Raw genomic sequence first — 21,598 nt, 5'->3', positions numbered from 1 at the left:
CAGTCGACGCCCCTAACCTCTGCATTGTTCAAGGGTCAACCGTATATTATGTCAACTTTGTTATCTTTATGAATTAGAGACTGAAAAATAATATTTCATTCCTAAATGAACTTCATTGATACGTTTTAATAATTCTATCATTTTAAACATCTATATCTGGTAATTAGGTAAAATTATAAAAATATAGTAATGTTTTTAGAAATACAGTCTTAAATACCATGATATTTAGAAAAAATTATCAAATGTTTTTTCTTTAGTTAACGGTTATAATATAAAGAGATATATGTAAATTTTTATTTGGCCTTAATAAAATATTTTTATTTTAATCATATTTAACCATATTTAACATTTGGTTTAATCATTTTTAACATTTAGTGAAAAGGACTGGATTAATTAATACTGTATTAAGGATATCTAACCATATAACAGTTTTATTTCAATATACCATAAAATTTTACTAGTTTTTTGATTTTGGACAAGATATATAATCTCTGTATACAATTGTTTTGTGCTCTAGGGAATAATATAAATATGTACTACACTGGATTGTTGTCATGATTAACTGAGAAAATATCTGTAAAAATTTAAAATAATACCTTAACTTTAATATAAAGAAACATTGAGTTTAATAATGGAATTAAAAATAGCAAAGTAAATTTATCAACATAAATTTACTGTGCAATGCAGAAATGCTGTAGCTAAGTTATCATTTATAGAATACAACTATTTTGTTCTTTAAGCGTCATCTTAATCATATAATTCCAACATTGTTGTAGGATTTTTTGGAACAAACACATTGTTTATTTTTTATATGTTTTACACTAGACAATATAATGGTGGTAAAGCAAGTGTTTAAAAAGTGTATTTTTATGTATTTGAAAATTAGTAGTAGGTTTTATTCTTCTGTTGCCTAAAAATTAAATATTGAAAGTATATGTATTCCTAAATGACATATTTTAGTATGATTTATTAAAGGAAATATTTTAATAGTTACATTGTACAATATTTTAATAGTTACATTGTAAAAATAATAAAGCCATAAAAAATAAAGACATAGTTTTGTAGAAATATTCAAAGATGAAATTATAAAATATATTAAATTGTCACAGAAACAATAAAATATATGTATTCTTTTTTTGGCTTCATTCAGGTATAGCTACTATACAAAAAATTACATACTTTATATATACGTTTTGATATGTTTGGACATATGCATACATCCATGATACCATCATGGTAATAAACATATCCATCACAACCAAAAGATGTCTTGTGTACCCTTGTTTTTTTGTGTGTATGTGTGTGTGTGCACGTGTATGTATGTATTAAGAACACTTCAATGAGATCTATCCTCTTAACAAGTTTTTAAGTACACAAACATAGCATTAACAACTATCACTTGGAAATAATTATTTTATAAGAGCTTTGAAAATTAAGGTACGATTTTCCAAATACTAAAAAAATTGTAATATATAAATATATATATATATATATATATATATATATATATATATATATATACATATGTATATAATCACTTTAAAATCACTTTAACTTCCAAGCAGGATGGAGTCACAGTGACCAGATTTACTGATCCACCAAAACAACTAAAAACTGAGCAAAATATATGCAATAATAGTTCTTAAATTGTTGGGTATCAGGCTACAAAGGACAGTGATACCTACAGGACAGGAAACAAACCAGGTGAAATGAGCAAATGTCCAAGCTTACAGCCTAAAGAAAAAGTTCTCGACCATGCTAAGGAAGGGTGATTACAGAAGAGTCCAGGATACTCCCTGTATACATAACCTTTGAGTACTCAGAAGAGTACTGATAAATGCCCATGTGAGAGCCAACTATCAAAGCTGGAGAAACACATGAAAGGTATAGACATAACATTCACCAAGGCTTAATTAAAGCTGAGACTGTTGATTGTTTTAACACCAAAAAAAAAAAAACAAACAAACCTTATAATAGGGCATTAGAGTATGCCACAGTATGCAGAATAAAAGATCTAATAAATTTGAGGAAATAGCAATAGAAAAAATATGAAAAATATGAAATAGAGCATTAGTAACCTGTGGGAAAACTTCAGTATGTTTAATACTTTTATAGTGGGAGTCCACAAAGAAAGGAGGAGCAAAAATGAGAGACGGTGCCAAAAAACCATATACAGATTTTAAGAAAGGAAAAAAAAACAGTATTAAAATTGTAATATTCAATATATACTGATAACAAAAGATGAGTACAAGTCATGTGTATACATTTTTTGGCACCCCCTGGTATAATGGTTCAGTGTTTTGTTGAATTAGAAGAAAACTATAAATACACGGATCCAAAAAATTAATAAACTCCACGTACAAGAGATATGAAGAGAATTAGATCAAGTCACATCATAATCAAATTACTTGAAACCAGGGAAAGGGAGAACATCTTAAAAGCAACTAGAAGTAAAAACAAGACACATTATACACAGAGGAACAAAGATAAAGAATCCAGCTAATTTATCATTAGAAACAACACAAGCCAGAAGATAATGGATGAACATTTTTAAAGTACTGAAAGACAAACTGCCAACTAATGATATCTTACCCAGTGAAAATAACAGTTAAAAACAAAGAAGTTTTCAGACACAGAAAAGATTAAAACATTCATCACCAGCAAAACGACACAAGTAATGTTAAATGCAGACCCGTAGGTATAAAGGCAATAACCGAAGATGGAAATGTGAATGAACACAAATTAACTAAGAAGCCTATGAATGGTAGCATAATTGACTATAAAAGAGAAAAATAATGTGGTGTGGGGTTATAACATATCCAGAAGTAAAACACACAGATCAGGAGTGTACCAATGAAAATATAATGATTTAGGTTCTTATACTATCAACGGTATAACACTTGAAGGCAGACTATAGGTTACATATAAATGCTATAAACCCTAAAGCAACCTCTAAAATAATACCATAAAGTCAATAAATAAATCAACCAAAAGGCAAAATGCAATCATAAAAAGTATGTTCAATTAATCTATAAGAAAGCAGAATAAGAGAATAAAGCATAGATAGGACATATAAGAAAGAAACAGCAAGATGGTAGATTTAAATTCAACCTATAAAAATTACTTTAAATAAAATTTATCTTAACCAAATTTTCAGACTCTTAAATTGGATTAATATTTTAAAAAGCAAGACTCAACTATCTGCTGCCTAGAAGGAATACACCTTAAACATAAATACAGACATAAGCAGGAGGATGGAAAATAAGACACCATGCTTATACTAATTTAAAAAAAAAGGGCTGAATTGGCCATGTTAATATCAGGTAAAGTTGATTTCTTAACAAAGAATATTACCTTATTACCTGATACAAAAAGAGTCATCTCACAATGATAAAGGGGACAATTCAAGAGGACAAACAATTCTGTTTATGTGTCTAATAACAGATCTGTAAAATACATGAAGTAAGAACAACAGGACTTCAAAGAGAAAAAGACAAATCTACAATTATAGAAGCAAATTTCAACACCTCTCTGAATAACTGATAGAATATGTACAGTGAATTCCAGTAAGAATGTAAAAGACTTGAACACAACTATCATCCAACCTGACACTATTAATAACTACAGAGTACTTTGACTTACAAAAACATAACACAAATTCCTTTTAGGTTAATAAAGAATATTTACCAAGGTAGATAATATTCTAGGTTAAAACTCTGAGGAACCTAGAAATAGAAAAAAGAAGAAAAAAAGCCTTATCCTGCAAAGGGCATTGGAAAACTACAACTCACATTATAGTACTTAATAATGAAGACAATACTTTTCTAAGACCAAGAGCAAGTAAAGAATCAGTGTCTCCTTAATTTATTTATATAATTGCTTTTTCAAAATTGTATATCTTATTAAAGTGTTATGAGGCTTTATTATTGTGAAAATAATTCAGAAAGCAATTAACTTTTTTCTAGTTCCCTCAGGTTTGCTTTATTATATGCAAAGATCTCTCATTAATTATAATAATGCCTCCTCCCCAAAAAACCAAGCAAACAAACAAACAAACAAAAAACACAAAAAACAAAAACAAACAAAAAAACATATGGGGACCTTAAAGCTGATGAATTTTGGGGTTGTTTTCCAAAATATTTTAGTTTTGTTGTGGTTTTGGGATTTTGTTTGTTTGGTTGGCTTGGTTTTGTTATTTGTTTGTTTGTGCCTTTTTCCTGTAACTCTTGTCCTGATCTAGTGTCAATTACTCTAACCCTCCTCATTGGATTGCTCCAATACAGGAAGTGGATGTTACCTTATAATGGGAAACAAACTTTTCATTCTTCCATAACTGTTTTTGAAAATAGAATACAAAATGACTTGAAACTAAAGAATATATTTTCAAGAGATAAGTCTCTTATTAAGAGTTTTTCTGATGAGTTAATACGTATACATTAACGATGACCAAAGATTTTTGGTAAGTGAATGCATTAGGTAGTGGGCATGGGCTTTTTTTTTTATTGTTATATTATTTTATTGTTACTTTCAGGTGTCCAAACAATGCAATAGTTAGACATTTCACCCCTCACAAAGTGATAAGCCCTCTCTCCCAATCTATTGCCTCTCTGACATCATATATGTCTATTTGGACATGGGCTTTGATAGAACTAGGATCCAGTACTGGTTCTGCAACTTTCTACTAGCTGAGTGACCTTCAAAGAGTTATTTAATTTCTCTAAGTTTCATAATAATATTCTTATTTAAAATATTCAGCTAATAATTGCACCTATTCAGGAATGTTATTGAAGGATTACATTACCAGTGATGAAAGCTCTGAAAATAATAACTACTATATAATAAGCACTCGATAAATGTTAAACATTATTTTCATTTGTATCTCCAGAACTTGATACAAGGTTCTGTATCTTGATATAAGGTACATAATTGTATTTCAGTTTGTGTTGGGTGAATGAATTAACATATTCCTCCTAGTTTACATAATAGCTTACATAATCTGCGTTCATGACAATGTCTCATATATATATGTGTGTATGTGTATATATATATATATGCGTATATATACATATATATGCGTATATATGATATACGCATATATATATATGCGTATATATATATAGTATTGATAATCTAGCTTTTCTTGGCTCAAGTTTTTATATACTCATAGTTAAATTTATATTTCATATCATTAATGATTTTTTTAATGTAATCTTTCCACATCAGTCATTTTGAAGGCATACTATGCTTAAAGGGCTTCTAAAATATCACTTATTCAAGATAAAAATTTAGTGCCAATATTAAGTCTAGTTTCGTAGATATTAACAATATAGAGAATTAAAAGTGAATTTTAAAAGCTGAACAGTCTAATTGGTTTAACAGAAAAATAAGTTGAACAGAAAAAAAAAGTGGTTGAAGATGGGAGTGAATAGAAAAAAGTTACTAGAAGCAAAAATCTGAAAAATAATTACAAAGAAAAAGAAAATACAGGACTATTCTTTTAAAAAGAAAAATAAGTGTAAATCCACCCAGAAATTGTGAAAAGCAATGAAAATCTAAATAATAAAATAATAAAAGGCTTTGTGAGAATGTCAACCTCTGCCTGCTATCAATCTTTTGTCTATATTGTCTATTGCCCAAAAGATGCAAATTAATGAACTTTGTGATTTTGTTTATTACCACTTTTCTAAGTCAAGATTTATGCAAATATGTTAGATGCTTTTCACATTAGTGGAAATGGGGAGAAAATTGAACTGATCTCTGTGTTAACATCTCACAATCTCATTATTCTATAGGTACCTAATATAATACCAAGACTAAACAGAAGGCCATATCAAACAGGATTTTCAAACAAACAAGATTATGATGTTTTGTGAACTGCAAATAAATATTTAATTTATAGCAGAGAAACGTAAGCTCTTCCCCAATGAAGATTTTGAGGAAACTACAAAGAAAACGTCACATCATTCAAATATCAAGTACTTTGTTTCTTCCTGCTGAATTATAATTCTGTATAAGTATTTTTTTTAATAAAGCTCCATAATATTAACGGGCAAACAAATTAAGCAACCTGGTGAAATGATACCTTGTATCAGGAGTATGACAATTTCCCTTTTGGCATATATGTAATCTCATTTCAAATTATTGATATTAATTAAGTAGTGTCTTCTTGAGTTTACAAGTGTTCTCTCTGTCTAAATTTCCTTCACCTCGCTCTCCATTTCCTTAACTTCCTATGAGAATTAAGCACTTTTCTGTACAATTGCTATGTTTTATACATAGTCATATTTTTAAATACATCCATCAATCATTTTAATTATTATGTGCTTACATTTTTAGCTCTCCTACAAGATTGAAAGCTCACTGAGATCAATAAACCTGTCTTCTTCATTTTTGATTCCTTGGAGCCTGCCATATGCTATAAAATGGTGGTTTAACTAAATATGACATATTGCGTTTACACATTACCTTTTTTTTTTGAGTTCTGACATTCTTAAAACTTACACAGTATTAGTAGGCATTATATTGTTTTGTCGTCTGAAAAAAGTAGTCAAATACATTGTTCTAATTCATCTAGGCTGTGCTAAAGTGAGTAGAGCAAAAGTTACTATACCTACTACATAAAATCCTTCCAGTATGAAAAGCTATAGTTTTATGTCTAACACTAAGGAGAACAGTCTTTCTCCTGACTGAAATGAGATGATCTGATTTTTTAACCCCAATTGTTTGAATTGGGGTTAGGACAGGGAAGAGAATCTAGTAAAAAATCCTCTTAGAAACTGTGAGGGTAAGGTACTAATCGAAAGGGCACAAGGAAAGCAGTTTCAACCAGAATTACACTATTTCTACTATTTTACTCGTTCCTTTGATCTTTTTATGACTATAATTTGTTCATGACAGATTTAAACTACATAATAAGATAGCAAGGAATGATGGTGATGAGAGGAAATGCATATACTTTACAATTTAGGAAAGGATATTTTATGAATGTTTGAGAATGGCATGGAGATGAGTCCCTGAGAGTGATTTATCATAAAATTGTAGGAGATGGAGAGAGAAAGGGAGCATTTCAGCGGGAGGGAAGAAGAGGAAAGGAGCAAGTGAGTTTAAAAAAAAAAAGGAAAAGATAAAAAAAGAAGAAACATAGAGGTAAAAAGATAAGACTGTAAGATGGAGATTGGAACCAGCAGAATTGATAGACATCAAAGAATCTAACTTCCAGTATTCCACTTACCACCATGGAAGAAACATAGACAACTGGCAGTTAAATTCCTCTTAAAGTTAGTAGCAACAGAAGCCTTAAATCCCAGTAATCCTGACTTTTTATTATATGGTTCTTTGCATAAAAATCTGTGCAAGAATGGGCATAAGAACAGAAAAAAAAAATAGTACTGAAGTAAATGAACAGTGATCTTTGGCTTGTTTTTGTAAATCATTGCTGACAATTTCTGTAAACTGGATTTGATACCTCAAGTTTTAATACAGATTTGTCTGAGTCCCTTGATTTCACTGTTGAGACTCATTAAACCCCTCAGCAGAGATTGGAGTTTTTTTGGTTGTTTGTTTGGCTTTGTTTTTTCCAAAATATATTTGAATTGGACTTAGTTAAATTATTCAATAAATGCTGTAGTTCAAAAATTTCAGACAAAAAAAAAACTGTGATGGTAGAATTCACTCTGTGTACTTAAACTCAATGAGCATATGCATTTAAATATACATATGTAATACTCAAAGGGAGGGCTTCTATAGGAAGAGTGGGTTTATAATTCATGGCACATAAAAGATACAAATGATTTTACCAGCAAGAAGCCTCTAAGTGGCTCAGAGCAAAAACTTTGCTTTGAGAGACTAATTCACAACACCTAGATTGCACCAGTTTCTGACCTTGAATTGTGAGATAGAATTAGAAAACTGAAATACTATTGGTTTTAAATGAGAAATTTAGAGTAACTAGTTACTATGTTTCAGGACCATTGTTCGACCTTCATTGTAAAGACATCATACAATCAAGAACCATTTAATAATAGCTTTTAACAACTAAAAGAGGTATTATAAAATATAAAGCTATTTTTGTAAACAATTTCTTACATGGTTTATAATGCCACAAATTTACTTCTATCTCTCATATGGATATGTATGGAAATTTAAAGTAAAATCTGTCCAAATTTGAACCAGAGAAAAATTGTGTTCCTCAAAATAGGATACATCTTTTTCTTCTGGTTGTTATGGCCCTCTATAGAAAGGAGAGCTTTGTTATGTATCACAATAGACTTGAGTAGACATATGTATCCCTACTGGTTTTACTGTTTGTTTGTTAAGATGTCAGAGATACACTGATTGATTTAGGAGTATCCTACGTATTCACATATATTATTTTTAAGTAAGATAATTTAATAATTTAACTCAAATTACAAGAACAAGAAATGATTTTTAAGAATACATTTTGGTCAGATAAACCCTTAAATTACAAATTATAGGAACTTATCTCCATAAGCAGCAAGCCATTTTCCTCATCCTTACTCAATTCTATTTCTTGAGTTTTTCAGCAAACAAGAACAGCAAACATATTTTGGTGTTGAATGGTGATCTTCAGCACACATCGAAAACCTTAACTTTATTCTTGAGTCAAAACATACTTTTGCCCAGCTTAGGGTTGTTGGGGAAAAAAAAATCAACAGACACATCCTTTCTAATCTATCATTTTTTAAACGACACAGTGAAACAAAGTTGAGTCTCTCCCACCGTTCATTTCAGATAGCAAACTCCGTGATAAGAATGATCAAGAATCCTGCTTCAGTTTAGAGCAACCAAAGGTTAAGCTTGTTCCTTGCCAGACTGTGATGGGAGGCAATGCAGTCTTTGACATCCGCCATAATCACACTTCATTTTAGTGATGTGAGTTTTGTGAGTTATAAATGTATATTGTTATATATTGACCTTTCCTGAGGGAAAACAAAAATCGGTTTGCTTTATGTTTAAAATTCCTGGCCAGAAGCCCTAAAGGAGATATGTGATCATAAATTAAAGTATTATGTGTTGGAGCAATGCTTACTACTACTTGTATACATACGTTTAAAAAATATTTTGTAATGTCCCAAATATAGAGCATTCTATCTGTACAGAGATCGCCACAATACATAAAACTTTCAGCTATATAAAACGTAATATAAAATTTCAGTGGTATGGGTAAAAAAAACAACAGTTAGATGACACATTTCTAAGATGATGAAGATTTTCCTTGGGAATAATACCTGCACATTCCCTGTTAATTTATCATGAATAGTTAATTCCCCTTGGAAAATAGTCACTCTCTCAAATCTGCTCTAAGGTATTGAAGAAGGTGAAGTGATTATCAACACCAGTCTAGACGACAATGATATGTCAAATGTAAACAACAATAATAAAAATAAAAAAAAAAAACTAAAAAAAAACAAGAAAACCACCATGCACACAATCAGCCCAAAGCTTCTGTGGGATTAAAAACTGGATACAACTAGATATCATGCGTAAAGCACCTAGAGAAGACAGGAACACTTAGTTGGGGTTTCATATAATTGGACTCAAAATTTAAAAATATCAATATGAGGAAAAAAACATCCTAGAGATAAAGTGAATATCACAGATAAGAAACAAGAGCATACAAGTGTAAGTTTATATTTTATGCATTTCTTGCAGAAAAAAAATGTACGTTACCACTGTATACGTATAGAGCCTCTAGTTTTATAAGAAGTAGCTGTATCATCAACTATACTGAAAGAGTATTTGACTTCTTAGGAAAAAGACATCTGAAGAACATATGGGATTGTTCCTCATTATAAATTTCTTAAGAGTTTTTGGCTAGAAAAGATGAGTTATACCTGGATAAATGTTTTACTTCAAAAATATATTTTACTCCCCTGTTGAAAAAAACATATGACCTAGCTTGATGGATACTTAATATGCTAGTACTTGGCTGAGTTCTGTAGGAAGTTCTATAAGATCAAACTCTTCCCTACCTCCATAAATAGAAAGTTGAAAAAAGTAGAAAAGTTTACATGCTTATATGTATAAATATATGTTTCTGATTATCGGGGGCAAAGTACTTAGTGTAGGATTTATGTCACGTAATTTTAACTAAAATATGTAGGCAAATCATTTTAAATGACAATCATTTTTCATAAACTTGAAAATTGATGAAAAATTGTTTAAAGTCTCAGTACAGAATGAGATAGGTAAAGAATATTCATTAAAATATTTTTTTTACAAAGATAGGCATAAAGAAATTCCAGTAGAACTGTGAAAACTATACTAGAAAAAAACTAAGCAAAATGTACATCTATAAGAGAATGGGTAAAATGTTCATGATATATTTGTAAAGTAAAATATTCAATTTCAATGAGAGTGCATAAATCAGACCTATGTATATAACTATGGGAAACATCAAAAAATGTTAACTGGAAAAAGGAAGTTATATAAATATATGTGTGCACCATACCATTTATATAAAATTTTGAAAATGCAAAACAATAAATATTTATGATAAATACACATGTGGTAAAATATATTTGATAAATAAGAGAGGAAAATGGAACAGGGTGGTGTGTATATTTAGTTTCAAATGTATCTTTTATGTAATATTCTATTTCAAAGAGATCTAAATATATTAAAATGTAAATAACTAAGGGGAGAAAGGCTGTCTGATATGCACTTTTACAATAGATTATTCTCTTCGTTTTTCATATCATATTTTTTGAAATAGAAAAACAATAAAGTAAATGTCCTATTTTACTAAATCCATGGAAACCTTCAGGATATATTTGAAATGCAAAGAGTTCAGAATTTCAAATGAGCCCCGCTTATACTAGGATTTTGACAGCCTATGTTTCTACTAAAAGTCTGAACAAGACAAAAGAAGGGAAAAGAAAGGCAATATTAACTATAAAACTATTTGGGACCTAAACTTAAAAATTCATTAATGATCATAAGTAACAATCATACGAGTTACATATCATTGATATCAGTTCTTCTCCATTACAGATGGGTATGTCAGTAATTCTCAAATTTCATCACCAATATCCTGTAGAAATTTATCCAAATATCCAGGCCTGTGTTCATGATATTCAGAAAAGGGGAAGTAGGGAGAGGCTAGATAGTCTTTTGTAAGAACTGCAGCACTGTAGAATTCACTGATGTCCCGCTGTGAATAAAACTAGTGAGCACTTAACCGGCCTATATATTCACTTCATTGCCTCTTGCCACTGAAAGAATATGTGCTCTATTATTTTGATCATACTGTATTCACTTTTTCATTATCTATATCACTTTATTACATCACATAGAAATTGGGTGATTTTTTTGACTTGAACAAGTTTATTTATTCAAACTATTACCCTGTTTCCCCGAAAATAAGACCTAGCCGGACAACCAGCTCTAATGCGTCTTTTGGAGCAAAAATTAATATAAGACCCGGTCTTATTTTACTATAATATAAGACCGGGTCTTATATAATATAATAAAGTATAGGACTGGGTCTTATATTATTTTTTGCTCCAAAAGATGCATTAGAACGGATTGTCCAGCTAAGTCTTATTTTCGAGAAAACACGGTAGAACATGGTGAGAACCCTATAGGCCCTAAAGAATGTATTACTCGGGGTTCTCCAGAGAAATAAAACCAACAGGATGTAAAAACACACAAGATATGGAGGGAGGGAAGGAGGAAAAGAGGAAGGCAGGGAGAGAAAGAGAGAGAGAGACTGAGTGAGAGAGAGAGAGAGAGAGAGAGAGAGAGAGAGAGAGAGAGAGATTGATTCAGGTTTTAAGGAATTGTGGAAATTCAGCAAGTCCAAAATCTGCAGGGGAGGACAGCAGAACAGAAACCAAAGGAAAAGTTGCAATTTGAGTCCAGAGGTGATCTGCTGGCAGAATTTTCTCTTCTTCCTTGAGGAAGTCTTCCTTGGATGAGGCCCACCCACATTATTGAGGATAATCTGCTTTACGCAAAATTTACTGATTTAAATCTTAATCTCATCTAAAAATGCCTTCAGAGAAACATCTAGAATAATGTTTCACCAACTATCGAGTACCATGACCTAGCTCCATCGATGCATAAAATTTATCATCAAAAGCAAATATATATTCAATTACTATAGAATAAAATTTGGGGTAGACCAGTGTTCATGTCTTAATGAATATTTCACTCGGACTCTGATATACATATTTACATACTGAATTATTTATAACAATTATACCCATTTCCGCTTTTATGCTATCATCACAATGACCTCCATATTTCTTACAAACGATGAAATTCAAGTTATATGCTTTAACTCTTTTTAAATAAAAGTTTAAAAATATTGTATTAAAATATGTAATGAATGAATAAGTGATGATTTTAAAAATAAAAAGAATTTTCAAAGATAATATTTTTTCAGGTATCTGCTTTAAAATTAATGATCCTGAAATAAAAAGTGCTTCAGTTGCAAAACAGAACCAGAAATCACTGGAAAATCACTGGAACTAAGACAAACTTGAATTAGTTCATTATGGATTCTTTACCTGCCAAGTGCATGAAGGATATAAAGCATATAATTGATGTCTACATGCTTCAAGAACACTTTATACTTACTTCTGGCATAACGCTTATCACATGAACATTTTTTCCTTAGATATTTATGTGTCTATGTTGCTGGATAGATTTTGAACTCTGTGCCTCAGAATTCCCACAACACTGGACACAGCCCTTGACATGCAGTAAATTTCTCAACAAATGCTTGATGAGTGAATAAAATGAACAAAATTACACTTATATTTACCTGTCACTATCCATGTTCCAGAGAGTTAAAAATTGAGATTACTGATGTATGAAACCAAGAGATGATTCAATCCATGGAATTTTTTACTTTTAATGGTTTTCTTGTTTTTGCTACAAAACCTCTTGTAAAAGGAATTTTAATATGTAATATTGATATATAATTAAAATAGAAGACAAAAACGATTACTAAAAATGGTGACACCTGGCACACTAGGCCACTCCTTCTTGCCAGGCAGTTCGTGAAAGTACTTTGTGAACCACTGAGACAACTTGGAGCAGTTTAAAAATGACCATTAAAGACTAATCCCCAAATTTTGTAGATAAGGTTTTTTGAGGCAGAATGTATTTAGTTGAATTGACCAAGGTCACACATTTAATTCAGTGGCTGACCCAGGACTAGAACTTGGGTGATCTGATTCATCTTATTACCATTATGCATATCACAGAGACTAACAGGTCTGCAAACTTTTTCTAACCTACGTGTTTATTTGGGGAATAAAATGAAGAAAAATTAAAGGTAAAAATGTTTCACTCTCATGCTAAAAAGAAAAGATATGGCCATTTTTTAGTTAGCATTTTTTGATATAGCTCAAATATACCAATTGTGCTGAAAGAAAAATCCTTGAGGCTATTCTAACTGCACATTTCATGACTGATTTCATCACTTCTCTTTATGTCATCACCTCATACTGCGAAATAGCCTCATTTATTCTAGATACTGAAATATTTGCAAAAAAACAATATTACAATGTCAGAAACTATTATTTTTCATTTCAAAATAAATTTGTACTAGAGAAATTTCTTGAAGGGGGAGGGAGCAAGAGTTCAACACAAACTCCTACATACAGACTAACACAGGCTCATCACAATTAAATTTAGAATATGCCTTCTTTTGTTCTCTGCTTGTTATGTTCTTATACCTTGTCTCTTGAAAGCAAATGACACATTTCTAGAAAAACTCAGCTGAAGATTCATATAAACCTTGAATTCATCAACTACTGACATAATGTTCCTAGCCCACAGCTAATTCTCAACAAATTATTGTAGAAAAACAAAAAAAAATAAATGAATATGTAAGTTAATACTACATTATGTTTTTCTCCATATTGAGACATTCCTTCCAGTCAGCTAAATATTCAATCTGATGTGTATATGTAGATGAAGCCTGCATTTTTGATGCATATGAAAGTAATATATTTTTCACTTTATATATTTAATCATTCATTCTATGTATATTTACTGTACAAGGCACTGAGCTAAAACGACTCAGATATAATCCCTGCCTTCAAGTTCCTTATAATCTAGCAGATAGACGTAAATAATGCAATGGAAAATGAAATAAGTGCTATAAAAGAAGCATAGTTAATGCATCACAGAGAATTCTTTGATGAGGAGAAGGCAGCTATTTCCATAAGGATAAGGTAAGTGTGCTCATGGCGGCTAAGTCATTTGAACTTGGCTTTACAGAATATTTAGATATTGAGGTGGTAGAGGAAAATAATCAGAGGGACAAAAACAACAAACAGGAAGATTAATGTGATTGAAAACTTGCACATAAGAAAACACCGAATATGTAGATTATAGTAGGAGATTCACACCATTTGTAGGGAGTGTGGAAAATAAGTCTAGAAAGACAGGTTGAAGACAGGAAAATATACTAATACCTAAAATATAAAATATAACTGAATTACTGAAAGAGTTTAGGCACAAATCTTGCCTAACATACCTGCGATTTAAAAAAGAATAATGTATGTGTGCCTAATTTATATAACAGGGAGGATACACAGGAAAATGGATGACTAGTTAGGTGGTTATCATAACAAGCTAAGTCAGAGGTAGTGAGAAACGGAACTTGTATTCTTAGTAACATACAGTGCTTTACATATTGCAGCAATTACATATTATTTGTTATTCCACACATAAGATATAATTGTAAGTACATGGCCTAGGTTCCAGAAATGACATACAGTTTAGATATTTTGCTTTGGAGCCGTAGCTCACACATACCTTTTATTTTTCATTAAGGTAGGGTGACTTTGAGATCTCTGACTTTTTCCTCTGCGTTTCATCCTCTACACCGCCTAATGTACTCAGCGGACACCAGTATTGTAGACTTTAATTTAGTGGCAAGATGAGAACAACCCCTAATCATCAAACTCTGGTATTCTCTCATGTATTACGTCTTACTTTCAAAATAGATTTCAAACGGATATATAAGACCTTTCACAATTTCTCAGTGTAGCATTGGATGTTAATGCCAAATTTCTCATGGGAATGCATTTTCCCATTCTTACAGCACCACAAAATCCTAAAGGTTTTATGGAAGAAAACATAGTTCCCAATACACACTCTAAAATATTTCATATAAGCCTCTAATGTGAGTTTATTTTAGATTATTTATAATTTTTTCCCTACTCATTTTCCAAAATGCTAGAAGGATGTTTTTTGTTTTTTTTCCTGGGAGAGCTGCCAAAAAGTTCATTTTATTGCTTCCATTGAGAAACACCGTTAGCGCATTAGAAAGAAAACTTTTCATTCGCCATATAATTTAGGAACTTGGAAAATGGGAAAAAGTTCTAAGTTTCTGATGTATCATCCACCAACTGATGTAACTCATTTCCAAATAAATAAGATAAGCGATCTATACAAAAAAATACAATCTTTACAAAACTACTCATTAAGAATTTATTTTTAAATACACGAGGTGGCAGCAATTGGCCTTTCATCAAGGAGAAAAATCTTGGTGATTTAATCAAGAATATCATAGGCAATTATCAGATCATATAATTTACTGTTACATTCTACTATCAAATAGTGACCTAAAGTTTATTAAATCCCCGAAATATAACAAAAGTCACCTAAGCTTACTCTTAATTAGTTATACTGGGACACATTTAGAGAACCCTGCTCCTCTCTCCACCTCATCAGCGCTTACTATCAGAGCCCTGCTCACAATGGTTTCCTTCATTTCCTCAAGCTCCTCCACATTTCAGGGTGTTCTGCAATTCTACTCCCTCTCCCTGGAACACCTTTCCTGCCGTTTGCCTGTGGTTGTCTCCTCATTCTCCAGATTTCTGCTCCAAGATCACTCACTCTCGGGTCACCTCCCCAGGCCCACAGTAAGTCCAGTTCTTGGATTATATGCTCTCCTGACATACTGTACTTTTGCTCCTACATTCTTCCAAGTTGCAATCAAATAATTAATTCAGACTATTTCAGGAACACAAGAGTATTAGAAAAGAAGTTATTTGATGAATACACGAATACTGGAATACAAGTTTCATAAGAGCAGGAAAACGTCTCTGTTGTTCTCCTTAGTAGATAAGACGTTTTGCTTGTAAAATTCAATGAATCCCTGTTGAGTAAATTCATTAAAATATTACTCCAAATTATTTAAAAATACTTGAAATATTTATTTTTCCCTTTCACGTAAATTCCAGTACCCTTCGAAGACATGAGCTCTTTCAGGTGTTCTCTAGTTGTTGTGCTGAGTATAATTGAGAAGTAAAGTCCATTAAAATTGTTTTAATTAATAGATACTTAAAGTAGTACCATAAAAAAGGAGAAATAATTTTCATTTTGTAATCATGAAGTTGTAAAAGATGGACGGCCAGAAGCACAGTAGAATCACAACCATTTAGGCAAAAAATATACGAAATGACACTTAAAAGTCAATAGTTTAGAAAGGTTTATTTTAATACTATAATTCTGTTTTAGTGAGTAACACAAAAAGTATTAATAATTGAAAAGTGATCAAGAAATTTTGTAGAGGTGCAGATTTGATGTGAATGTTCCACAACTGAAAATATATAGGATTCACATAACATTTTTCAGACATAAAAATAATAGATTTTTAGCTTATACTTCACTTTATTAATAAAATTGTATTTCTTTGGAGAATCGATATTTAGGTTTTTAAAGTTTGAAAAAAGTTATATTAGTCAGTCACTGGCCAAGGTTACCACTGTGGCTAATGTTCACTTCCACCTGCCTAAATTTTCTTCTTTACATCCTTCTCTGTACCAAGTAATAGAAAAATGTATAAATATAATTATTTTGTCATTATTTTAATGCATGAAAAAATACTTTATGACTTGTCTAAGTCATTCAAATATCATTAATACTATTAGAGTAGACAATATGGAATTTGTCATCATTTATATTTCTCAAAAAAAGGTCACACTATATGTTTGTGTATGTGATATAGTACTGTTTTTCTGAAACACTAGGAGGCATTTCTGAGAAATCTAATTATGTTTTGGCTGTGGTCAAAGTGTTCATCCTGTGGTTTAGTGCAAACATATTTGCAAGTATATTCAGTTTTGTAAAACTGTCTTTGGGACATAATCATTATTTTTATTTCATTAAGCAAGAAACAGTCAGTGGTCTTAATTTTTGGAAAGGTGGTATAATTTAGCTTTCCAATGTTATGGATTACAAAAAAAGGACCCTATATATAGCTTAAATATTTTCTATTTGTAAAAGAAGATGAATTAAAATTTGAGAAGAAAATTAAAAGATAAGCTGTAACATTTCTTTTCTGGATGTTAAAAATCATTCAAAGACTAGGCAATCGTCTCCAACAATGCGTCCAATAGGCAAAGTTACTTGTGTGTTTATATCCTCCAATATAATGGGAAGTACTACGTACACAGAAATTTTACACATCTATTAATATCTTAATAAAAAGGTATAGTAATATAACATCTATGATAGTAACTAACAATGAAGATGTTTAAAAATATTAACAATTCATTTGGGGGCTATAAATGCATGTTTTTAATATTTATACACACATATATGTATATACCATGTTTATGTATATGGTCCATGAAAACGGACCTCTCAAATTTCCTGCTGTGGGGACTACAATTGAACCAGAGCCCCAACTGCTGGTTCTAGAATCCACCACTGTACTTTTGCTGAGATGCTAACCATGAGTTTTTCTCAGCTAATGACTAAGCAGGGCAGGATTACTAAGGCATGCCCATTCCTGAAAGATGCAGGACTCCTCTGACAAGCAACTTTGGTACAAGGACTCTGTTCATTGGCCTGTCTGAAATTTTCTAAGAACTGATGCATCCTAGATTCTTCTAATCCAACCATCCTTCCTGCTCTCCTTCCTTCCCTTCTTCCTTCTCAGGGATCAGTTCTGCATCACTGTGTGATAGTTCTCTCTGCTTCCTTCGGATTCTTTCCTTTCTTTACTCACAGGCATTTCCACAATAAATTTCCAGGAAACTAATTCTGACATGGCATTTGCTTCTCAGAGAGTAAGATCTAATGCATATACGCCTACACATATACTACATATTCATATGTAAATAAATATAAAGATAGATAAACAGATAGCTTTCGTGTGTGTGTGTGTGTGTGTGTGTGTGTGTGTGTGTGTGTGTAGCTTTGCAATCTACTCAGGATTGAGTAGGTGGCAACTCACAAAAAATGATTAAGTACTTCCACATATATGTTTTTCTCACATGTTCTGGTTATGTCTATTAGTCTCATCTTTATGCTTAGAATCACACAGAACACTTCATTAAAGATTGGATTAAAACCCTGGAGAAACAAAAGTAAATTTACTCTTGGTAAATTTGCTAATCAAAGCATGATAGTAAGGCAATGTTAATACTGATAATACAGAGCATTTCCAGGTATGCTACCGTGTTTCCCCAAAAATAAGACCTAGCCAGACCATCAGCTCTAATGTGTCTTTTGGAACAAAAATTAATATAAGACCCAGTATTCTGTTATATTATGTTATATTACATTACATTACATTATATTATATTATATTGTATTATGTATAATACGCAGTCTTATTATATAAGACCCGGTCTTAGTACAGTAAATTAAGACCAGGTCTTATATTAATTTTTTTCTCCAAAAGACACATTAGAGCTGATGGTCCGGCTAGGTCTTATTTTCAGGGAAACATGGTATAAAGAACAAATGTGGCATAATGATTATTATTTCTATTAAAACTTTTACATTTAGGGTATTTATGTTTGGTATTTAGGAATATAAAAGTAGCTTTCTATTATTAGAAATTGCAAGAGACTATACCTATCCTTTGTACTTCTGTGTTCTTAAGACATTACAGTTATGAATGGATAATGAATTGGATAATAAATTGAATGATGAATGAATGAATGGATGAATACGGAGAAATTCAATCATGATTAGCAGAAGTCTCACATTTATAGAACAACATGTTTTACAACTGAGAAAACAGAATATGAGACAGCATAATCCTGGCTTTGCCTCAGAGTTTCATCTCTGGTTATCATACCATCCAAACACCTACAACTCATCTTTTAGCCCTAAAAAGTCTAATTTTTGAGGTTCACTTTAAAATAAATATTTAGGCTATTATTACATTCAGGTCAAATATGATTATTCAGTGAATATATTCTTCTCTACCCTAGTTTCCATGAATTAACTCTCAGTATCTTCTCAGCCTGGAAAGTTGCATATTGCCAGTAAGAGTCAGCATTTAAGCCTGAGCTCAAAGTTGAAATCCTGTATGAAGTATTCATTCATGTTTTTGATGAAATGAATTTCCTCTCTTCAAACACTCACAGGATTTGCCTCTAATTCTATTATGCTTTATAAAATTCTTCATTTTAATTTATTGTTTCTACCCTGAGTACACTTATAAAAAAATTGGGAAGTGACTGCACCTTATTGCAAATCTATTGCATGTGTGTTGCTACATGTTGTAAATGATTTACATAATTTAAAAATCTGTAAATGCCTATGGTCAAGTACTTTATCTCACTCAAGTTGATCATTCAAATATTGGCCTCAGCTTTTCCCTGCCACCAAACCTCTAGATCTGGGGTGTCCAAACTTTTTTCAACGTTTTTTACCAAGGGCCATATGCGGTAAAATACACAAAGAGCCGGGCCACTCACTCGAGGTGAAGTACGTATTGCCTCACCTGGTTTATTTAAGTAAACTAAATATATTTTTGGAATTTGCTGTGGGCCAATTAACAATGGATTGCGGACCGCAGTTGGCCCACGGGCCGCAGTTTTGACACCCCTGCTCTAGATGAATCCCCCCTAAATTCAAAGTGAGTCTAAACAAATTTTGATGATATAATGAACATCATTAATACTCAGAAGACCCTCCTTTCACGGGCCATCCAGAATTCATCAGTGTGACTCAAATACTTGTCCTCCCCCTATCTGTGAGTGCGATTTGGACCATCATCCATTCTTTGTTTTCTTTTTTTTTTTTCAATAGCATAAACACATTTATTCAATAACCAAAGGGACAATCTTAATTAAACCAACATTTGGAAATAGTTGCACGTAAAATGTTTGTGATAAAGGTAACTGAATATAGCGATTAAAAAAAAAAAAAGAAAAGCATGGAGAGATTTGCTCATTGAACTGAGCCTGTTTACTGGCACAGCTGACGCCTGTCCAGGATAAAGGAATTTTTACTCTACTTTTTCATAGATCCGAGTATGGCTGACATTGTTCATGACGCATTCCACCACTAGTTTCCCATTTTCCACTTTTCTTGTTATTGTGCTTTCCTTGCCATCCCGTTCCTGATGTTGCACCAGTGCACCATTGACAAAATTGCACACAGTCTAGTTTTTCTGCATCAGCTGTAGTTTCTTCAAACTTCTCTCCCAGGTTAAATGAAAACTGCGTTGTTTTCAATGTGCTCTCAGTTTTTACCGTGAGGTGTTTGCCGTCAAAGGTGATGACACAGTCTGGTTTGGCCATGGCACCAATTTTTTGAAGAGCAATCCCTACTCCTAATTCCTTTATGTACTCATCAAAGCCTCTGCTCTCCACTAAGCGCCATCTTCCTACCAGCTGCTGAATGGAGGCCATTGGTGGGCACGGGTGGCGTGCGGGTCGAGAGGAGCAGAGTGTGGCATGGAGAGTTTCCATCCATTCTTTCTTTGTCAGCTCCAAGGTCAGTCAATTGCCCCAGATCAAGTCCATCTCTCTAATTATCATAAACCAGAACTTATAACATCAGAATGCCTTGAAGCAAACCTATATGAATTATGGTACCTGGCAATTACAAAAGTACATTGCCTATATGAGTGCCAGATATATGGTGGTTAGATATTTATGTGTGGATTAAACAATCTAGTATCTCATTGGAAAGATAACACTAATAAATTTAAGTCTTAATATATATAAAATAATTTTCTCCCTTTCAATTATAGAGAAACATTTTTTCACACAATAAACCTGATTGACAGATCAAAGAAAAAATATTTATAGGAAAGTCTTCAGAAAAGTACCAGTAAGATGGTATTAAAAAGTAATGATATGATTTAGAGCAGAAAAATCAAGTAAGCAAAAACTGGCCTTACTGGGCTAAAACTCTGCCATCAAAGCCTACCTCTGAACAACCACAGTTTAAAATAAAACACAAAAGTGAAGCTGAAAAGATAGAGAATAGAGCACAACCAAAGCACAGGAAAACACAACTCAATGAGTACTGAAAATCAATGAAGTAAAAGTGGTCTGTCCCTGAAAATGACTGAGGTGAAAATGGACCAGTTTTGCCTTCATTGATTTTCACTGCTCATTGAATTGTATTCGCCTGTTCTTTCATGTTTGCATCATTTTCTATTTCTTTTTCAACTCCTAAGCAAGCCTTTTGGCAGTCCCAAAGGTATCATGAGCACATGCTTAATGACTTCTCACATTCTATTGCAGGGAATCCATCCATTCATTCTATGATTACAGATTCAGTGCTTATTACATGTCAGGCACCAAGACGGGCAAGGCAGAAGATCAAAGTATACAACATTATTAGAATATGACAT

General features: G+C 31.9%; 1 protein-coding gene and 1 pseudogene across 2 annotated transcripts in view; both read right to left on the bottom strand.

The window, feature by feature from the left end:
• GRID2 (glutamate ionotropic receptor delta type subunit 2) overlaps nucleotides 1-21,598 on the bottom strand; it is a 1,348,544-nt gene that overhangs the window by 1,191,568 nt on the left and 135,378 nt on the right. The gene's annotated exons all lie outside the window — the stretch shown is intronic.
• LOC117022342 (fatty acid-binding protein 5-like) lies at nucleotides 20,240-20,645 on the bottom strand (annotated as a pseudogene).

Source organism: Rhinolophus ferrumequinum, chromosome 5 (genome assembly GCF_004115265.2).
Source record: "Rhinolophus ferrumequinum isolate MPI-CBG mRhiFer1 chromosome 5, mRhiFer1_v1.p, whole genome shotgun sequence".
Lineage (NCBI taxonomy): Eukaryota > Metazoa > Chordata > Mammalia > Chiroptera > Rhinolophidae > Rhinolophus > Rhinolophus ferrumequinum.
The sequence above is the reverse complement of the archived record's forward strand: the minus strand, read 5'-3'. Positions and strand labels throughout refer to the sequence as shown.